Source organism: the organism of the source record quoted next, unplaced genomic scaffold, assembly GCF_019419815.1.
Source record: "Pyrus x bretschneideri cultivar Hongxiangsu unplaced genomic scaffold, Pyrus_bretschneideri_v1 Contig3, whole genome shotgun sequence".
Taxonomy (NCBI): Eukaryota; Viridiplantae; Streptophyta; class Magnoliopsida; order Rosales; family Rosaceae; genus Pyrus; species Pyrus x bretschneideri.
The window spans coordinates 2006053-2025499 of NW_025999612.1; the positions used below are offsets into that span (position 1 = coordinate 2006053).

A 19447-nucleotide genomic window follows, 5' to 3' on the forward strand; every position below is an offset into this window, starting at 1 on the left:
AGTTGGGTTTTGCTGGGCGTGAATTTTTGCTTAGGGACACGGGTCGACGGGAAGATCTGGGTGTGGGTGGGAGGGTGGGCACGGGGGGATTTGGGGATGACGATCTGAATTTTTTCTTAGGGACACGGGTCGACGGGAAGACGACGAGAGGGTGGGCACAGGGGTGGGAGTTGTACATCTTGGAGTTGTGAGGGGAGGGAGAAGCCATGGCTGAGTTTGGGGTGGGCGTAGTGGAGAGGAGAGAGGAGAGAAGGATCTGGGTGCGGGTGGGTTTTTTTGGTTTTTTAGTTTTGTTTAGTTTTTTTTATTTTTTTTAATATTTAATTTAAATTTTTTTTGAATTTTTAATTTCCATGTGGATCTCTTAATGACACGTGATGTTTAGTTATTGACTATATAGACGTCACATTATTAATTAATGACAGAGTTAACAATTTGATTAACAGATATATGATTCTGGAATAAAAAAAAATTTTATGTACCAAAAGACTATGAAACTTGAGAGTAGAAGCTGATATTTAGCCTAAAAGAAATATAACGGGTTATGTAACTAGTTATGTAAATCCATTCCTACCAGTTCAACTATATCTCTAAAGTTCAATTTCATTCGGTCCACCAAACGGGACCACTGACGTAATTTGAGAACAATAATTGGATCGGCCAAGTGACTCAGCACTATCTGTTTTGCATCAGTTGGCGTGTTCCATTTGGAGTGCAGATTGTCTACCCTCTTGTTACCGTGTATTTTTTATTTATTTTTTTATTTGTACGATCACGATTAAATAATGTTAAGATTTTATATTTTTATATTTTTATCTTATTATTTTTATTAAAAAATTTATATAAAATATTAATATAATTTAACCGTATAAATATAAATAAAAAAGAATGAGAAAGTTACGATAACGTGGGGGGCAGATCTGCCTCCGTTCCATTTTCCACATGATTTGATAACGATCACACTTTTTAATATGCTTTTTAAAATTAGCACTCATAATGGGGTTGAGAGTTAGATGGCCCATCACAATCAAATCAACTAAACAAAATAATGGGGTTGCAAATATTCCTTTATCACAGTAATCGGGAAGAATATTGTTCTTGTATTATAATGTCAATTCAAATTTCGTGATTTTTTTTAATTTAATAAATTAATTGTTTGACGTAAAAAAAAAGAAAAAAAAGAAAAAAAAGATGGCACTTGAAGATTGCAATGATTATAATTAACGTGTGGGATCCCCTAATGTCTGAAGCCGGCATGTATCGACACGTATCCAATGTGTAAAGATGAATTGCACCGAAAGTTACTTGGTTGGATTTCATGAGCTTTTACTCTACTTTTGGAAAGAGAAAATTGAAGCAAAAGTTCTTTAATTTTATAATGGTCTATTAATAAAAAATTTATAATTATTGATCTTTTAATTTATTAAAATGTGTAATTATGATTCTTTTCATTATTTCTGTTAAAATTTTCGTCAAAATGAGTCACGTGTCAGATACGTAAGGTTAGAATCAATGGGCAATATATGAAAAACTACATGCAAATTTTTTTGTAGAAATGACTCCTCAACTTTAACCCAATTGGAGAAATGTTCCCCCAATTTTAATCCAATTAGAGCAATGGTCCCTCAAAATTTAACCCAATTATAGCAATAATTCTTCCAACATGACTCATTTTAACTAAAGTTCTAACAAAATTGATAAAAAAGATTATAGCTGCACATTTTGAAGAGTTAAATGACCATTAGTCATAATTTTTAGTTAAGAACTACTGTTCTAATTAAATTAAAGTTGAAGAACCGTTGCTACTTAGTCTATAAGTTTGGCTTTACGCTTATCCAATGTGGAAAGATGAATTGCCAACGCAGTGAACGTTACTTGATTGGATTTCATGAGCTTTTACTCTTTACTTTTGGATATACTTGACAATAGATGGTGGCTTTTGTTTTTCTAACGTCTCAAATACTACAACTTATTAGAAAGGAAGCCACAAGAAAGTTCTCCTCACTTCGATATTTGATTCAAGTATCTATCTTTTCACAACATTGGGCATTTGATGTGCACCCTTAAAGTCTCAACCAAGAAAAGACAACATATTTGTTTCTCGAAAACAAAATTCTTTATTACGTTTAGAATCTCAGTGTAGCGTAACACGTTTAGAGTTATAGGCCAGCACAAAAAAGAAATCTTTTTTCTGAACTAAAATATACGGGTTCAAATAGAAGTTTTGTATAGAGCTCTTATAATAAAATTATAACTTCAAAACTTTTATAGGGCGCACCTTTCAATTTTCCAGAATTCATTTCGAGTAAAACTAGATTTATACAAAAATCAATTTACACTTGCTAAAATAGGAATGCATTTCTTTAACTATAGAAAGCCATATACAAATCATATGAAAAGAAAAATCATTTCTATCAACTAGCTCGTAATCCAAGTTCAAATCTTCATCCCATTTTTACGAGAAATTTTTCAGTGTGATCGGTATACAGAATGGTACACCACGTGTCATTAAACAAATGGGGGATATGTGTGCTAAAAAGTTAATAACTTAAAAAATAAATGGGAAGTGTTATTGGTACTACAAAAATCTCATTCTACACTCCTCACAAGTTTATTTTTCTTTCCAAATATATAAAGTTTGGAGTGTAAAATGAGATTTTTTGAGTGCCAATAACAATTTCCAAATAAAATTTCTCACCATTCCTATTAAAACACGTATACCACTTATATTTCCATCACAACTAAAAATTTCTCTATTTTTACATCGTTTCCAAGCAAAGGAATAATAAGTTCTTATTCTCGTCTCCGGAAAATAGACATGAAAGTTACATTCCTAAAGAACCTAATCTGCAAATAAACGCCACCAAAGTAAAGACATGAAATTTGTCTAAGGTCCCCAAATCTTTTCATTGCCTCCTCAACTCAATCACACATGGTCCCAGTCATCTGCCTCTTTACAACCAAAACCCATCTGACCTCTCTGCCCTTGACAACTAACAGAGCACTCACCCAATGGTGGCAGTAGGGTTGTCACCGGCGTACCAATGACCGTGCCACAGATATCAAAAGCCGGTGCAGTCGTTGAGTTTAAAGGCCGGTGATCGGTGACCGGACCTAAATTCTCCAGCTTCACAGAAAGGTTCACAATTCCATTAGTTCTGGAGCCGTCTCTAGCCCGTAGCCGGTAACTCAAGAACCGAGCTGAACCGGCCGGCGGGAACCCAATATCATGGGCGGGGATTTGGCACCAGCCCAGCTGAGCGCGGCCCATTATGAGCCTCTTGGTGAAGAGCTGGAGATGTATGCAAGAATACCTGTTGTTGAAGAAAGTTGTATCAATAGGGACATGAAATTTGTCACCCCATGTAGGGTTGACGCCTCCTTGATCATCCACCCTTGTTTTGTACGCGTGGAAGGTGTGATCACCGTTGGTTTTGGGTGTGCATGGAGGAGCAATAGTGCCTGGGAGAGTGGTGAGGGTGATGAAGGGTCTGATTTTGTTGGAGAAGAGAGAGGGCGATGTGGTTTTGAGGCCTTGGGCTGATAGCACAGTGATCTCCATCTTCATCAGTGGCTCGTGGTTGTACTGCTGCAACATCGTGATATATTATATCTACATAAATATGTGCGTGTGTGTGTGTGTGTGTGTGTAAAGATTATTAATATATATTGGAGCCTGTGGAATATGCATAGAATGGGGAAATGGATATGGAAATTGAAGGGGTGGATATATGTGCAGCTATATATTCCCGCTTGCCTAGTCAACTTGGGTGACAAGTTTTGATGTTTTCCTCCTTCCCATACCCATGCCAACTCATTTGAGAAAGTGACCCTCGTCATTTTTACAAGTTTCTCAATCATAACATACATAGTTAGATATGGAAGTTTAAGATTACTAAAGAATATTAAAATGATGTAATTTTATTTTTTAGAATTTTCTTGTTTGATTAACCTAAAAGAATAATAGAATTTGAAACAATCTAATTATTGTGTATGTTGATAATAAGACGCCACTTAGTATTACAATTTTTAATGCTATTTCTCTCCATGTTTAAATGAGAGGTTTTAGGTTAGATTCATGTGGATGACGAGTTTGAACTAAATGGATGACTCATTGCGTGACTTAGTTTATCCCCACCCTATTATTATAATATATCGTTGTGATAATCCGTCTCTAATTTTACAATTTTAGTAATTTTAAATGTGTGAATTGACAAAAATGCTCCTAGAGGCAAGGGCGTTGACTTTTGTTGATCGTCTTTTCGTGATGTGTACGAGCTACGATATCACCATATTCCTGAAGTACTCGACGATACGAACGTGTAGGGGCAAGCGGAATTGAATTCGGAGTCACGATGAAGATTTTACAGAGCTACGAATCCGAAAATACTTTTGTAAAAATTATTATTTTATATTTCACATCTTTATTCAAAAGTTTATATTAGTATGTTATTATTTTTGGACTTGAATCCTCTCATGAGCTAGCCCCAATGGAGCCTAGGGATCAATTGATCCTAGCTCTTTCATTTGATCATGTGGCCAAGAAATCTTCCCCACACTTGTCCTTTTCCACCCCTTCTTCTCCTGCACCTCTGTCTTACTCCCCCTCCCCCTCCTTCTATCTCTCAATGCATCCATGGCCGACCGTCGGCTTCTTCACCCTCCTCGTCTTCGGTGCACCCAACTCTGCCCAGCTTGTCAACTTCCTCACCCTCCTCGTCTCAGGTGCCATTCTCCTTTTCCTTACCGGCCTCACCATCATTGCCACCGTCATCGGCGTAATCTTGTTCACCCTCCTCATCATCGTCTTCAGTCCCATATGGGTTGTGTGAAATAATTTGATAGCTTCTTCCTTGGATGCGTTGAGAGAGAGAAGGAAGGGGAAGAAGAGTGCAAGAGAGGTGCGGGAAAAGAGAGGGTGGAGAGGGACAGGTGTGGGAAAGATTTCTTGGCCGTAGGATCAAATTGAAGGGTTGGGATCAATTGATCCCTAGGCTCCGTTTGGGATATTTTAATTATTTAAACATTATTTTCTAACTATGGGTCATACACCCCATTCTTCCATTGCTACCACCGACTTTCTTCTCTCTCAAACGCTCCACTTTCTCCCTCTCTTATTCCCCGACAAGCATCAAAAGGTGCAATCGGCTCGAACCACCACCACTTGTTGTCTTCGACGAGCTGCACCTCCTAACCTAGACCCCCACCACCGTCTGACCCTCCTCGTCTCAAACCCAGGCCAAGATGATGGAGTCTCGATGTTTGACGGTGGCTACGCCACTGTTTATTGTCTTCCTTGATGAGTTCTCGACGAACTCTCAGGATTTCGAGCAAGGTAAGCCTCGAAACTGATGTGGGTCATTCTAGATCACAATTCCATGTTGTTTGTGGCCTCATTATAGCGTTCGACACAGAGAAACACTTCGTGGGACAATTCCCCAGAATTTCTGGCAGACCTTTGTGTTGCAGGCCTTTTTTCCGACCACTTTCCGGCCATGATTGAGTCCAAAACGGTATAATCTAAATCCTTATTTCCCTAGCTTCATTTTGATTTTTAAATGATTGAAAATGGTTGAGTCTTGGTCCCGTTATAAGCCTTGAAGTTTTCCAGCCAATATATTTCCAGAATCCAGCAGTTGCAGTGGCAACTGGCAGGAGAAGAAGAGAGGGAAAAAAAAAAAAAAGGGCCTTGGGCCCAAACCTGGCCCAAAAATCTTTGACGCAAACCTTTGGGCCACTACTCCATCCCGCCCCAATTTCTAAATGAGCTGAGAATATTCTTGGAATATTCCTTACGTTGATTTTTCAAAATTTTATAGGTAAGCCTTGTAGGCTAATTTTGACGTCCCGAGTCCATTTTTGGCATCCACTTAGTGAAATTTCAAAGTTTTAACATAGTTAACCACCTGGGTGGCTCGGTTGACTTTTAGGGTTAACCGTTGACCTTCTCGTTGACTTTTTACAAAATTTGCCAAGGACCCTCCTTAGTGTATTTCGACACCCTGATTCCAAATTCGCACTCCGTTTTCTCAAATTTAATTATTTAAGTGGAGTTTTACTAATAAGTCCTAATATTATGCTTAAGTGCGATTGTTATCGGTGACTTCAGCTATTCTAGTCCGAGCGGGTTCGACTCGACGACATGATCTGTGAGTGAGTCTTTTCTTTGATATATATATATATAGGTTAGTTTCCATATCTACAATTATTAATAAATTCTCTATGTGATTGCCATGATTAAACTAACGTTTACAAGAAATGCCTTATTTTTGGGAAATGATGAAATAATCCTGTGGGATGCACATGTAAGCATATTATAAGGGGATGCCTTAATTATATTTATGGTCATGAATATTATGATATTGACTAGAATTGTTGAATGGTTGTGGCATGATTATAATTATGTTATTTGCTCATTTTTTGCTGCATCGGTATTGTACTCGCCCGAGCCAGGACCAGTCTTTCACTGTATGTGCACATCGCACTGTACACTTACTTTGGATCCATTGTAGGTGCCAGTCCTGTCGTACAAGTTGCAATAGACAACTCCGACTCGTATGTGTTGCGCATAGCGCCGGTTTTCACGTGATTGTTGTACTAGAGCATATATTATTGTTACACCCAATCCTGTTTATATCAGAATACCTTTGTATGAACTCGTGTGTCAGCATGTGTTGATGAGCACCCGATATGACATGTTTGCTTATGAGAGATTATGTGATATTGGTTGTTATATGTTCATTTACGCAATATTGCGACGTATGGCATTCTTGAGATTTTGCAGGCTACGGTAAGTATTTTCTTACTATAAGTAGTATGTATATTTTGGAAACTATACTTGTTTTACGACAAGAGGTTATAATGTTTTCAGAAAGGTTTTATTAAAACTTTATTTTCAGGCCCATTCACCCTTGTTTTTCGCCCCTCCAGGTTTTAGTAGCTGAGCTTTTGTATTGACGGGGATTCTTGACAAATCTTGGTGTAGACGATTACCCCAATGGTATAATTCTCACCCTATTTTACCGTATTGTACTTAGGCTTTGACATCACATGTGAAATGGGTTCATTCCCGCTCATAGAGCACTCTTATATTTAGAGCATAAGTTTAGGCAGTATTGCATTCATCACACTCGTGATATAATCATTCTCGATTTTTTAGCCAAATTTTTGAATCTTGCCACCTTGTCGGGCATGAAAAATGTGTTAATTCTTTCTAAGTTTTGAGTGACTTAGTCGACTTATCGACCGTCTAGAAGAACACCTTGGAGACCGCCTCTAAACTTTAAGTGAAGAATTTCCTTGCCAAGGAGATGTAGATTTGAGACAAGTTGATGGCCCTTAAGCAGAACTACTATATCGATAGTTGTGCATCACGAGGGATTTACCTACTAATTCCCATCTAATCATTTGTACCAACCCTTTTGAGAAATGGTTTTGATTCCTTGGTAGTACCCATTAGTATACCATCTATTGGAATTCCCATGAAATTTATTTTCGTCGAGATTCTAGAAATGTCTTGATCAAAAATCTGTTGCTAAAGTGGTAGCACTCAAGGGAAGAACATCTTGGAACAATCACATATGTTCCCCGATAACATTAATCTTTTCAAAACGCACTAGTGATCATTCCGGATCTTCAAGAGGAAAATCGACTTCTATTTAAGTCCATTCTAAAGTAGATTAGTAACAACTTCCTTTTTCGGCTTTAGGACGTTTCAACTAGTACTAGTTTTTCGAAATTCTTTTGGTGATGTACTTATCACTTCGACTAGCATAGGCACAGGTGTACGAATTGTTATACCTACTGTTAGTAGAAATCCTTGAAGTAGTAAGTATTTTCCCTATAATTCATGAAACCATCTCACAGGACCAGTTCCTTATCAATTATTTAAAACCATCTACCTGAGTAGGCTCTAACCTATAATCAGCCTATGGTGGCGCTATAATTGACGATATTGTCCAATATTCAAGAACTGTCAACCAGTATTCAAGCAATATGATTTTTGATACCGGACACATGTACTTGTATCTAGGAGTGATACCCTTATGCCAGAATGTCAATTTACAGTTTATGGGTAGTGAACCATATCAAAATTTCATATGTGCGTTAATTAACGGCGCGACTAATAGACCGATTAACAATGACTACCTGAGCCGAAGAAACTTAGGAGCAAGTTTTGTATTAGGACAGGAAACTCATAGTTGTTTTTACCTTATCACCCATCTAGGTAAACAAAACCTCTTTGACTAGCCACATTTTCGATCACTCCCACCAGTAGACAGTAGAATCGAAGTACGAGTTGATTCTTCATTGTTAGAGTGAATTGAATATCGAGAAAGCAGTGAAGACCTAGCACGTATAGTAGAGATGGAAGTAGTATCGTACATTTTGAGGACGTATATCTCTAGCGTCATTTCCCAAAATTTTACTTAGGATACCATTAAAGCGGGAAGTTAAATACACCATTGATCTACTTTCTTGTACCACATTAGTTTGCCTTGTGACTTTTCAAACAAGTCCTACATTATTAAGAGAACTTAGCTACTAAGGCTTACCAATTAGGAATTCACCTAACCAAAAACTTTGTCTAGGGAATCTCAAACCTATCCACGACAGATTGATCCTTAGGATCGTACCTAGAATTTAGCAACACAATCGAGTGACGATTAAAACCGTTAATCCATACCTTGAATTGATGGTCTACCCGACCAAACTTTGGAACCCGAGTTTTCTTTCATAGCCTGATGAATTTGTAGTAGTCTTACCGACGACTTTCTCACCAACTTTAGCATCAAAATCAAATTTTCAAAACACTAACACTTAGCTTTATGCCAATTCCTCAAATGTTAACTTTGATTAAATTGGTACTTTTCTCGGGAGACGTGATCTCAATAAACGATACTCTTTTCTTTTTCCCAAAATATTGTAGTGGAAGAAAGTTGAAAATCTCAGAAAGTGTTGTGAAATTCGAGATATCTTTGGTCTTGTCGAGTTTATCGACAATTGGTTGGCGATTTTTCGGTTATAGTGTCTTTCCTCAATTATGACCGAGGAGAATTAGTTTAGTTAGGATGTTGGATATGAATAGAATTTCTAATTGTGTCACCTCACTTTATTTTACACCTTTCGATGGCATGGATCAATGTGAAATCCACAGTGACATTTTTCTTGGATGTTTCGGCTCTGTAGAGGTAGCATGGCAGAGTATCGCTTATATTTCCCAACATGTAGAATCGTTCGACATGTACCATCTTATTCATGACCTAGAGTCAATTGTCATAATCTTCATTGGAAAACTAGATGACATTTCTCTGTAGAGAAACATGTCCAAAACTTTCACCAATCTCACAAACTTCTCCAATGCTAAACTTCTGACAACGACGATGGAGATACCAAATCAACACCTACGATTGCACTATCGTGTATTACCCCGGTTGTGTAAATGTAATTACTGTTCACTGTAGTAAAAAATGTTTTTACCCTTGAACATTTCCAGTTTTCCCTATCCCATTCCAGTTGGAGTTCACAAGCATCAAATTGATGTTATTTCAAAATCATCAAAGGATCGTTTGAGTGGTTATGATCACTTATTGTATCCAAATGGAGATGGGGAAATATCACCATAAGCTTCTGGTACTAGGCATTTCATACATGTGGGGAATATGATAAATGTTCGATGATTATTGACTGACTCGACAAGTCAACTTACCTTCCGTTGGTCCAGATGGACTATATTTTAGATCTTTTGGTAAAACCACCTATTCTTGAATTTATTGAATTTTTTGGCATTTTGATCAACATCTACTTTTATTGTAATTCCATATTCACCTTCTTATGCTAGAAGGCATTTCAGTCAACAGTGGGTACATGTTTGGCCCACTACACTTCGTATTATTTTCAATACAGACAGATCATTCAAGAGAATTGTTTGACCTTGAAATTCGATATGAAGTTGCGCATTAAGGCATTGTGAACTACATTGTTCAATTTCACAATATGCATGTCATCATGATGCGTGTTTCACTTCCAAGCCTTAGGAAGTCTTCTTGAAGGCTATGAATACATGTTGTTGTTCAATACCACACTTCACCTTCGGACTAACGGCCAGTCGAAATGAATTATGCAGACTTTCGTGGACATGTTGTGCTTATTTGTTCTATAGTTTAGCATTATTGTAGTAGACACTTATTTTGTTAGGGTTGTGTGTAATTGCGGTTACACTTTCGGTTTTTGAGTATGACACCATTTGAGACATGGTATAAAGTTTTCATGCATAGTATATGATTGACAACAGAGTATTGTAAACAGGTATTTGAATGACCGAGATTACGATATAGAAAATTTTATAATATTGACGATGTTGCCTGATAGGGTAGTGGGTGAGCACGATCGAGGCTTTGATCAGACGATGTATGAGTATTTCCCAATATGGGGCATGCTGGTAATATTACATCCTTGGGGGTTGTAGACTCTAATATTGACAACAGTGAGTTGTTGGTATTGCAGGCTGCAGACTCTAATATTGAGAACTTAATTGTTGAACTTGTTAAGCAAGTGGAAATTTAGGTCTGTCTACGTTAGTATTTTTTTTTTAATTTATAAATTTAGTTATTTATTTATTGTTTGGACTTGACGCAAGGATACTACACACTTACCTTCGGAGTACGTGACGCAACGAGTGCGTAGGTGAAAAATATTCTATGTTTAGTTTTAATTTCAGTACAATTACTTTAACTTTACGTTATTATATATATGTATTTTGATGGGATGTAATACATGTATAAATATTTTCAACTTTATGTTTTCATAAAAAGTATTATATTATTGTGTTGAAGGAGAAGGAAAGTATGAGTTTAGGGGCATGAAAGAGGAATAACTGCACTCCGATCGCAACGGAATGACATTCTCTTTTATGCAACCGCTCTAGCTTGATTTCTTCCTTATATATTAACTTGATTTCTTCCTTATATATTAGCTTGATTTCTTCCTTATATATACTTTCTTCCTACCTTTTAGAGTATATTATGTACAGCAAATGATTATAAATTTGGGGACGAAATTTTTTTAAGGTGGGTAGATTGTGACAACCCGTCCCTAATTTTACAATTTTAGTAATTTTAAATGTGTGAATTGACGAAAATGCTCCTAGAAACAACGGTGTTGACTTTCGTTGACCATTTTTTTGTGATGCGTACGAGCTACTATTTCACCGTATTCCTAAGGTACTCGACGGTACGAACGCGTAGGTGCAAACAGAATCGAATTTGGAGCTACTATGAAGATTTTAAGGAGCTATGAATCCAAAAATACTTTTGTAAAAATTATTATTTTATATTTCACACTTTATTCAAAATTTTATATTAGTATGTTATTATTTTTCGAATATTTTAATTATTTAAACATTATTTTCTAACTATGGGGCCCACACCCCATTCTTCCCTTGCTGCCGTGTTCCCCTTCAAGTTTCCTGGATCACTCATTTTCGGCCACGTACTCTCTTCTCTCTCAAACGCTTCACTTTCTCCCTCTCTTATTTCCTGGCAAGCATCGAGAGGTGCGATCGGCTCGAACCTATTAGATTCCACATCACCTAGGGGAGTGGATCCTCTATGCCTTATATGTGCATGCCCACCTCTATATAGGACGAGGCATTTTGGGAGCTCACTGGCTTCGGGTTCCATCGGAACTCCGAAGTTAAGCGAGTTCGCGTGAGAGTAATCCCAAGATGAGTTACCCATTGGGAATTTCTCTTGTGAGTTCCCAGAAACAAAACTGTGAGGGCATGGTCAGGCCCAAAGCAGACAATATCGTGTTACGGCTGAGTCGAGCCCAGGATGTGGCGAAGTGGGACAGGGATGCGACAATTTGGTATCAGAGCCAATCCCTGGCCGAAAGTGTGCCGACGAGGACGTGGGGCCCCTAAGGGGGGTAGATTGTTAGATCCCACATCGCCTAGGGGAGTGGATCCTTGTCCACCTCCATATAGCACGAGGCCTTTTGGGAGTTCACTGGCTTCGGGTTCCATCGGAACTTTGAAGTTAAGCGAGTTCGCGCGAGAGCAATCCCAAGATGAGTTACCTATTGGGAATTTCTCTTGTGAGTTCCCAGAAACAAAATCGTGAGGGCATGGTCAGGGCCCAAAGCGGACAATATCGTGCTACGGCTGAGTCGAGTTTAGGATGTGGCGAAGCGGGATTGGGATGTGACAATTTGGTATCATAGCCAATCCTTGGCTGGAAGTGTGCCGACGAGAACCTGGGGCCCCTAAGGGGGGTGGATTGTTAGAACCCACATCGCCCAGGGGAGTGGATCCTTGCCCACCTCCATATAGCACGAGGCCTTTTGGGAGCTCACTGGCTTTGGGTTCCATTGGAACTCCGAATTTAAACGAGTTCGCACGAGAGCAATCCTAAGATGAGTGACCTACTGGGAAGTTTTCTTGTGAGTTCCCAGAAATAAAACCGTGAGGGCATGGTCGGGGCCTAAAGTTGACAATATTGTGCGACGGTGGAGTCGAGCCCAGGATGTGGTGGAGCTGGGGTCGGGATGTGACAGAACCACCACCACTCATTGTCTTTGACGAGTTACACTTCCTAACCTAGACCCCCACCATCGTCTGACCCTTCTTGTCTCGAACCTAGGCCAAGACCATGGAGTCTCGACGTCCGATTGTGGCTACGCCATTATTCATCATCTTCATCGATGAGTTCTTGATGAACTCTCAAGATTCCGAGCAAGGTAAGCTCAAAATCGATGTGGGTCATCCTAGATCACAATTCCATGTTGTTTTTGGCCTCATTATAGCGTTTGACATAGAGAAACACTTCGTGGGAAAATTCCCCAGAATTTCTGGTAGACCGGTGTGTTGCAGGTCCTTTTTCCGGCCATGACTGAGTCCACAACGGTATAATCCAAATCCTTATCTCCCTAGCTTCATTTTGCTTTTTAAATGTTTGAAAATGGTTGAGCCTTGGTCTCATTATAAGCCCTTGAAGTTTTCTAGCCAATATATTTCTAGAATCCTGCGGTTGCAATGGCAATCGGCCGAAGAAAAAGAGAGGGGAAAAAAAAAAAAAGGCCTTGGGGCCAAACCCGGCCTAAAAATTCTTAGAATATTCCTTATGTCTACTATTCAAAATTTTCTCGATATGCCTTCTAGGCTAATTTCGATGCCCCAAGTTCATTTTTGGCATCCACTTAGTGAAATTCCGAAGTTTTAACATAGTTAACCACTAGGGCAGCTCGGTTGACTTTTTAGGGTTGACTGTCAACCTTCTTATTGACTTTTTACAAAATTTGCTAGGGACCATCCTTAGCATATTTCGACGCCCTGATTCCAAATTCGCACTATGTTTTCCCAAATTTAATTGTTTTAGTGGAGTTTTACTAATGGGTCCTAATATTATGCTTAGGTGCGATTATTATCGGTGACTTCGACTATTCTAGTTCAAACGGGTTCGACTCGACGACATGATCTGTCAGCGGGTCTTTTCTTTGAGATGTGTGTGTGTGTGTGTGTGTGTGTGTATGTGTGTGTATAGGTTAGTTTCCATATATACAATTATTAATAAATTCTCTACGGGATTGCCATGATTAAACTAACGTTTACAAGAAATGCCTTATTGTTAGGAAATGATGAAATAATCCTGCGGGATGCACATGTAAGCTTACTATAAGGGGATGCCTTGATTATATTTATGGTCATGAATAGTATGATATTGACTAGAATTGTTGAATGACTGTGGCATGATTATAATTATGTTATTTCCTCATTGTTTGCTGCACCGGTGTTGGCACTCGCCCGGATTAGGGGCAGTCTTTCACGTGTATGTGCACGTCGCACTGTACGTTGACTTTGGATCTCTTGTAGGTGCCAATTCTATCATACAGGTTGCAATAGGCAACTCTGACTTGTATGTGCTACGCATAGCGTTGGTCTTCACGTGATTGTAGTATTAGAGCGTATATTATTGTTCAGTCTAGTTCATGTTAGAATACCTCTGTATAAACTCATGTGTCAACATGTATCGATGAGCATTCGATATGATATGTTTGTTTATGCGAGATTATGTGATATTGGTTGTTATATGTTCGTTTACGCAATATTGCGACGTATGGCATTCTTGAGATTTTGCAGGCTATGGTAAGTATTTTCTTACTATAAGTACTATGTATATTTTGGAAACTATACTTGTTTTACGGCAAGGGGTTATAATGTTTTCAGAAAGGTTTTATTAAAACTTTATTTTCAGGCCCACTCACCCTTGTTTTTCGCCCCTCCAGGTTTTAGTAGCTGAGCTTTTGTATTGACTGGGATTCTTGACAAATTTTGGTGTAGATGATTACCCCAATGGTATAATTCTCACCCTATTTTACTGTATTGTACTTAGGCTCTGACATCACATGTGAAATGGGTTCATTCCCGCTCATAGAGCACTCTTATATTTAGGCACTTTTAGGTTTAAATTTATACACATTTTCCACATGACTACACTTTATGGCTTCGTCACCTTCCAGGTGTGGGTCAGCACAGATTGATTCGGAGTTGTAGTGGACATTCTGGGTCGGGATGTGTCAATCGTTGTATTAAAAAGTATTATTAATAATAACTAAGACATACTCACTATATGGAGACACCTAGATAGGGGTGGACTGACTTAGGGGCAACGGGGGTTAGCTGACCCTCCGAACTCTGGTGAATCTCTATGGAAGACTTCGGTGCTGCCCTTTCGAAGGTTGGAGTTGCCCTTCATATATGCTCTCCAACTGCTTGATAAAATGCGTTAGAGAGGTGATGCCCCTTCACAATCTAGTCCTAATAGTATTTACCTATGGCTTGTTTGTTGGTTGTGATTACAATTGTAGGAAGAAAAAAAAAAAACGAAGTAAAAGACTAAAAAAAATGCAAAGTAAATGAAATGGTAATCTCAGAGAATGAACAAAGCATCATCATTCTTGAACAAAAATATTAATGGGATATAATGTATTTTCAATTTGTTAGCGTGTTTAAGATAAGTGTGTTCCTTTGTTAAGCATTCATGTCGGAGCAACCTTGGAACATGTTAGTTACTCACGCACTCAAATGAGGCCTTAACATGTGTGCAATATGCTTTTGTAAATAATTTTAGACCTACCAAGACTCGATGAGATAACGATTTGCATGCTATTTTTGTTAAAAAAAAAATCTATTCTTATTGTTCCCCCTAATAATATTTCCTAGATCCGCCGCTGCCGCTGCACCCAGTTATTTTAAGTTTAATTCATGTGGTTACAAAACGTACATTCCATTTTTAAAGTTAGGGACAGAGCCACATATAGGCATGAAGTGTCAGTACACACCCAAAACGTTTCTATGAAGTTTATATAAAACCTACAAAAATACCGTAAGAAATTATTTATTAGTGAAATATGAGTATAGGTCTCCGATATTTTTTTAAACAAACGATATTATCTATATTAGAAAGGAGGTCCTAGCCTTACAATGGACTAATGATAATGTGGTTTAAATTCACTTTTGGCAAGAATCAAACTTAAAACCTCTCACTTACAAGTGAAGACGAATATCACTAGACCATATTATTAAGTGGTAGGTCCTCCATATTAGCAATAAGGAAAATGATTTTTGTACACCCCTTATAACCTCATATACACCTTTTTTTTTTTTTTTTTTTTTTTTTTTTTCAGTCATTAGATTTAATTAAAATTTTGAACTTTATCATTCTAGTAATGCTAGGGAGACAATTTTAAACCAAATTTGCAAACCAAATGATGTGTCACTAATAGGAAGACTAAATTTCTAAACCATATTTCGTAAACCAAATAACGTGCATGTTGACGATTTGATTGTTAGTTCCAATTGGTGTCAAGTTGTATTCGAATAAAAAAGAAAGAAGAAATGGGCGTCAAGTGCCCTTATTTTCTATCACTGTGTCCAAATTTGAGGCGAATACTTTTTGACGTCGTGGAAGGGGTACAATGCTGTTTCAAGTAGCATCATCTCAAGTCTTGGCCTTCCCTCTATTTCCTTCCCCAAGAGGTTATTCTTGGCCTTCGTTTGGCTGGCCTTCACAAACCTCCTCACATTCCACTCCAAGCAACAAACACTACCACTCCAATCACAAAAACTTGAATTAAGGCTGTCTTTAACTATGAAGGGTTAACAAATATTCTGGACACAATTTTAGCTCTCAAAAATATAATTTTTTTAGAGGTGTGATATCCACACATTTTTTTACTTTTTACACATCTCTTATTAATTTATATCTTTTGATATTCTTCAATTCACAGAGAGCTAAATATTAACCCCTCTATATTTTTATTACTTTTTAGCATGCCCAAGTATCTCTTTACCAAGCCATCAAGTGGTGAGCTTCATGAGAGGAAAATATTACCGAGTGTCGAGCATTGGCACTTTCTAGGCCTTCTGCAAGTTGATTTGAGCCCCAAAATACGCTCATTTGTAAATTTGTAAAATTTTTTTGGTTGGAGATTGTTTTGTTCAATTTTAGGGCTAATTGGAATTCGGATCCTTTCCGAATTCTCTTTGTGAGAATTTTAAGGATTCGTGAATCGTATATCGTGTGGTCAGTTTTTCTCAGTTCTTGTTTGTATTCAATTTTAAATAATATAATTTTAAATGATTTCTGACCACATGATGTATGAATGACGGATAAGATACACGGATCCTCGGAATCCTCACCAAAAGGATACAAAGAGGATCCTTATTCAGTTAATTGTACCATATGCCCTTGATTGGAGATGGTCTAATTAACATCCCAAACACACACTATCACTACAAGCATAGCATAAACATCTGACAGCAGTTAATTAGTGCATTCACGCACTAAACAAAAAGTCAAGTGCTTAGTCAATACTCCAAAGTTCGTGACTCACAGACTCGAATGCATATATGAATTATTATTAAGAATAATCTTTTCTTTTCTTTTGATTTGTTTTGTTTTTTTCCACAATGTTGTGAAGCAGCATACGGCGGGGTGTGAAAGTCGTTTTGTCATTGGTGATTAGTGATTAGCTAGCCGTCTCTAGTCTGCACATATGAATATTTTTCCATGTGAATTAACTTGCAATGCAATTGCATGGTGGGAAAGTATACCACTCAGCGGAAAAAATCAATAGAGAAATTGTTATAGATTCAAAAGTTATAACAATTGTTGGAATTGGTCCAAGTAAGTGTTATTTATTTGATCCAAGTCTTTTAACTAATCCACCTAGTTTCATAAACAAGGTCGTCCATGCCAAATTGTACAAGGTAGTGGTCGGCAGAAAAACACAAATAATAAGACATTGTAGAATTATCCAAGAGACGAGTCAAATGTCCACTTCCAACAACATCGATATTAAACTCTTCTTTTCTCAAAGACACGACTAATGTTGGATTTCAACACGCCCCTCACGCAAGACCTAATTAGTGGGTCACACGTGGGAGATGCACACATTGACAATCACATGGAGCCAAGGGTACTCACCCAACATGCAGGGCGAAAGGACCCACTATTATCACGGGCGGCAAAGAGGACCCACCCATCACAAATACGTACAAGTTTGCTCCAGTACAACAGAATACTTTCAACAACACCGATATTGTTTCTAACCTATAATAAAATAAGTGTGCGATTTTATAACAAAAAACTTCGATATTGGTTGGAGTGAAATTAGGATATTTAATTCTTCTTTTTTCAGAAACACGCCCTGTGAGATTTCAAGAGACGCATCAGAAAGCAACTCTAATAAAAGTTTCCTACATTTTTCTTCCACATTCCGAGCAGGAAAGGTTCACACATGACGTGATCGACAAACTATTCTGACTTTAAAGGACAAATCCACAGAAGACCAGGATTCGTTTACCTCTAACTTTTCCATTTCTTTGTACGGTAAAGAACATATTTTCGATTCTTAAGGAGGGCTTTAAAGCTAGGGCAAATTCCGAGTGTAGACCAAATTTAAACCACCCAGTGTTTTAATATTACTCGCACGTCTCAAGTGACTTATCAAGTGCCCAAACCTTTAACAAAATATTGGAAGCCCGACATACCAAAACCAGTGGTTTGGTTAACTCACAAATTGGTAAAACTCTTTCAGTCTCCCACATAACTAGGGGTGAGCAAGTTTGATTCAGTGCAGTTTTAGGATAAAACCATAACCGGAACTGAAATTTATTTCCGTTCTGTTTGGTGCGGTTTTAGGGTAAGAACTGAAATGAAACCAAACCATTTGGTTTGAATCAAAGTTCAACATCAAAATGCCTTATGAGAGGACATCTCCAAAGGGGATGTCCAATAAAATATGTCAAAAAATTATTTGATGGCTAATGTGGCCAATTAAATACAAATGTTAAATCTTTTTCTTTTCCAATAGATGTGTCAAATATTTATTTTATTATTATATTAAGTCCATAGTTACATTAACTATTAAAAACTAATAAAATTGATTTTTAGTTTTTATTCTATTGATTGTCAATGGGAGCCATGCATTAAAAAAATAAATTAAATATATTTAACTCCTTTGTATGTTGTAAAAAAGACAGCTAAAATGCAAGGAGTCAAATGACTTAACCACATCATATATGGCAACTCCATTAGAGAGCACCTGAATATCTTTTAATTGTCTTTACCATATTTGACATTTTCTTTGGAGATGGTCTGACATTACTTTAGTACAACCCAATTGAAAAAAGTAAGTTTATCATACTAAAATTAAAGTTCAAACAAAGTTCACATTAAAATTGTCACATCCCGGCCCGGGGCGAATCACTTCCCCGGCCCGCTCCACCACCGTAGCACGATATTGTCCGCTTTGGGCCCCGACCACGCCCTCACGGTTTTGTTTTTGGGAACTCACACGAGAACTTCCCGATGGGTCACCCATCTTGGGAGTGTTCTCGTGCGCTACTCGCTTAACTTTGGAGTTCCTACGGAACCCGAAGCCAGTGAGCTCCCAAAAGGCCTCGTGCTAGGTAGGGATGAGAATATACATTTAAGGATCACCCCCTGGACGATGTGGGATGTCACAAAAATACCTGATGGCATAGTACAACCTAAAAAAATAAACGGACCACCGATGCCACAATCTTCTTGTTCCGGAATCAGTGGATGAAGTCCGACGACTTCGCTGAGATTGATCATGCTTTTTTCGCAAGATATGAAAACCTAATCCAATAAGGAATCAGAAGGTTCCCTACAATGTTGAAGTCCTTACAATATAGGATTGGTGTGCGACTCAAGTAATCACATTCACAAGAGGATGCAATATCTACTTCCTAGATATCCTTTGGGATTCTCTCGGTTTAATAAGGATTATACTATGCTAAAAGGTCTCCTTCTCGACTGGTATAAATACACCTTCTAGATTCATCTCTGGTAACGCAATTATTTCATACTTAATATCTCATCCACTACTTGAGTCTTATATTGCTTACTAACTTGACCGT

At 37.9% G+C, this 19447-nt stretch overlaps 1 pseudogene; it reads right to left on the reverse strand.

The window, feature by feature from the left end:
* Window positions 1-2704: 2704 nt before the first annotated feature.
* LOC125479768 lies at window positions 2705-3723 on the reverse strand (annotated as a pseudogene).
* Between the last annotated feature and the right edge of the window lie 15724 nt (window positions 3724-19447).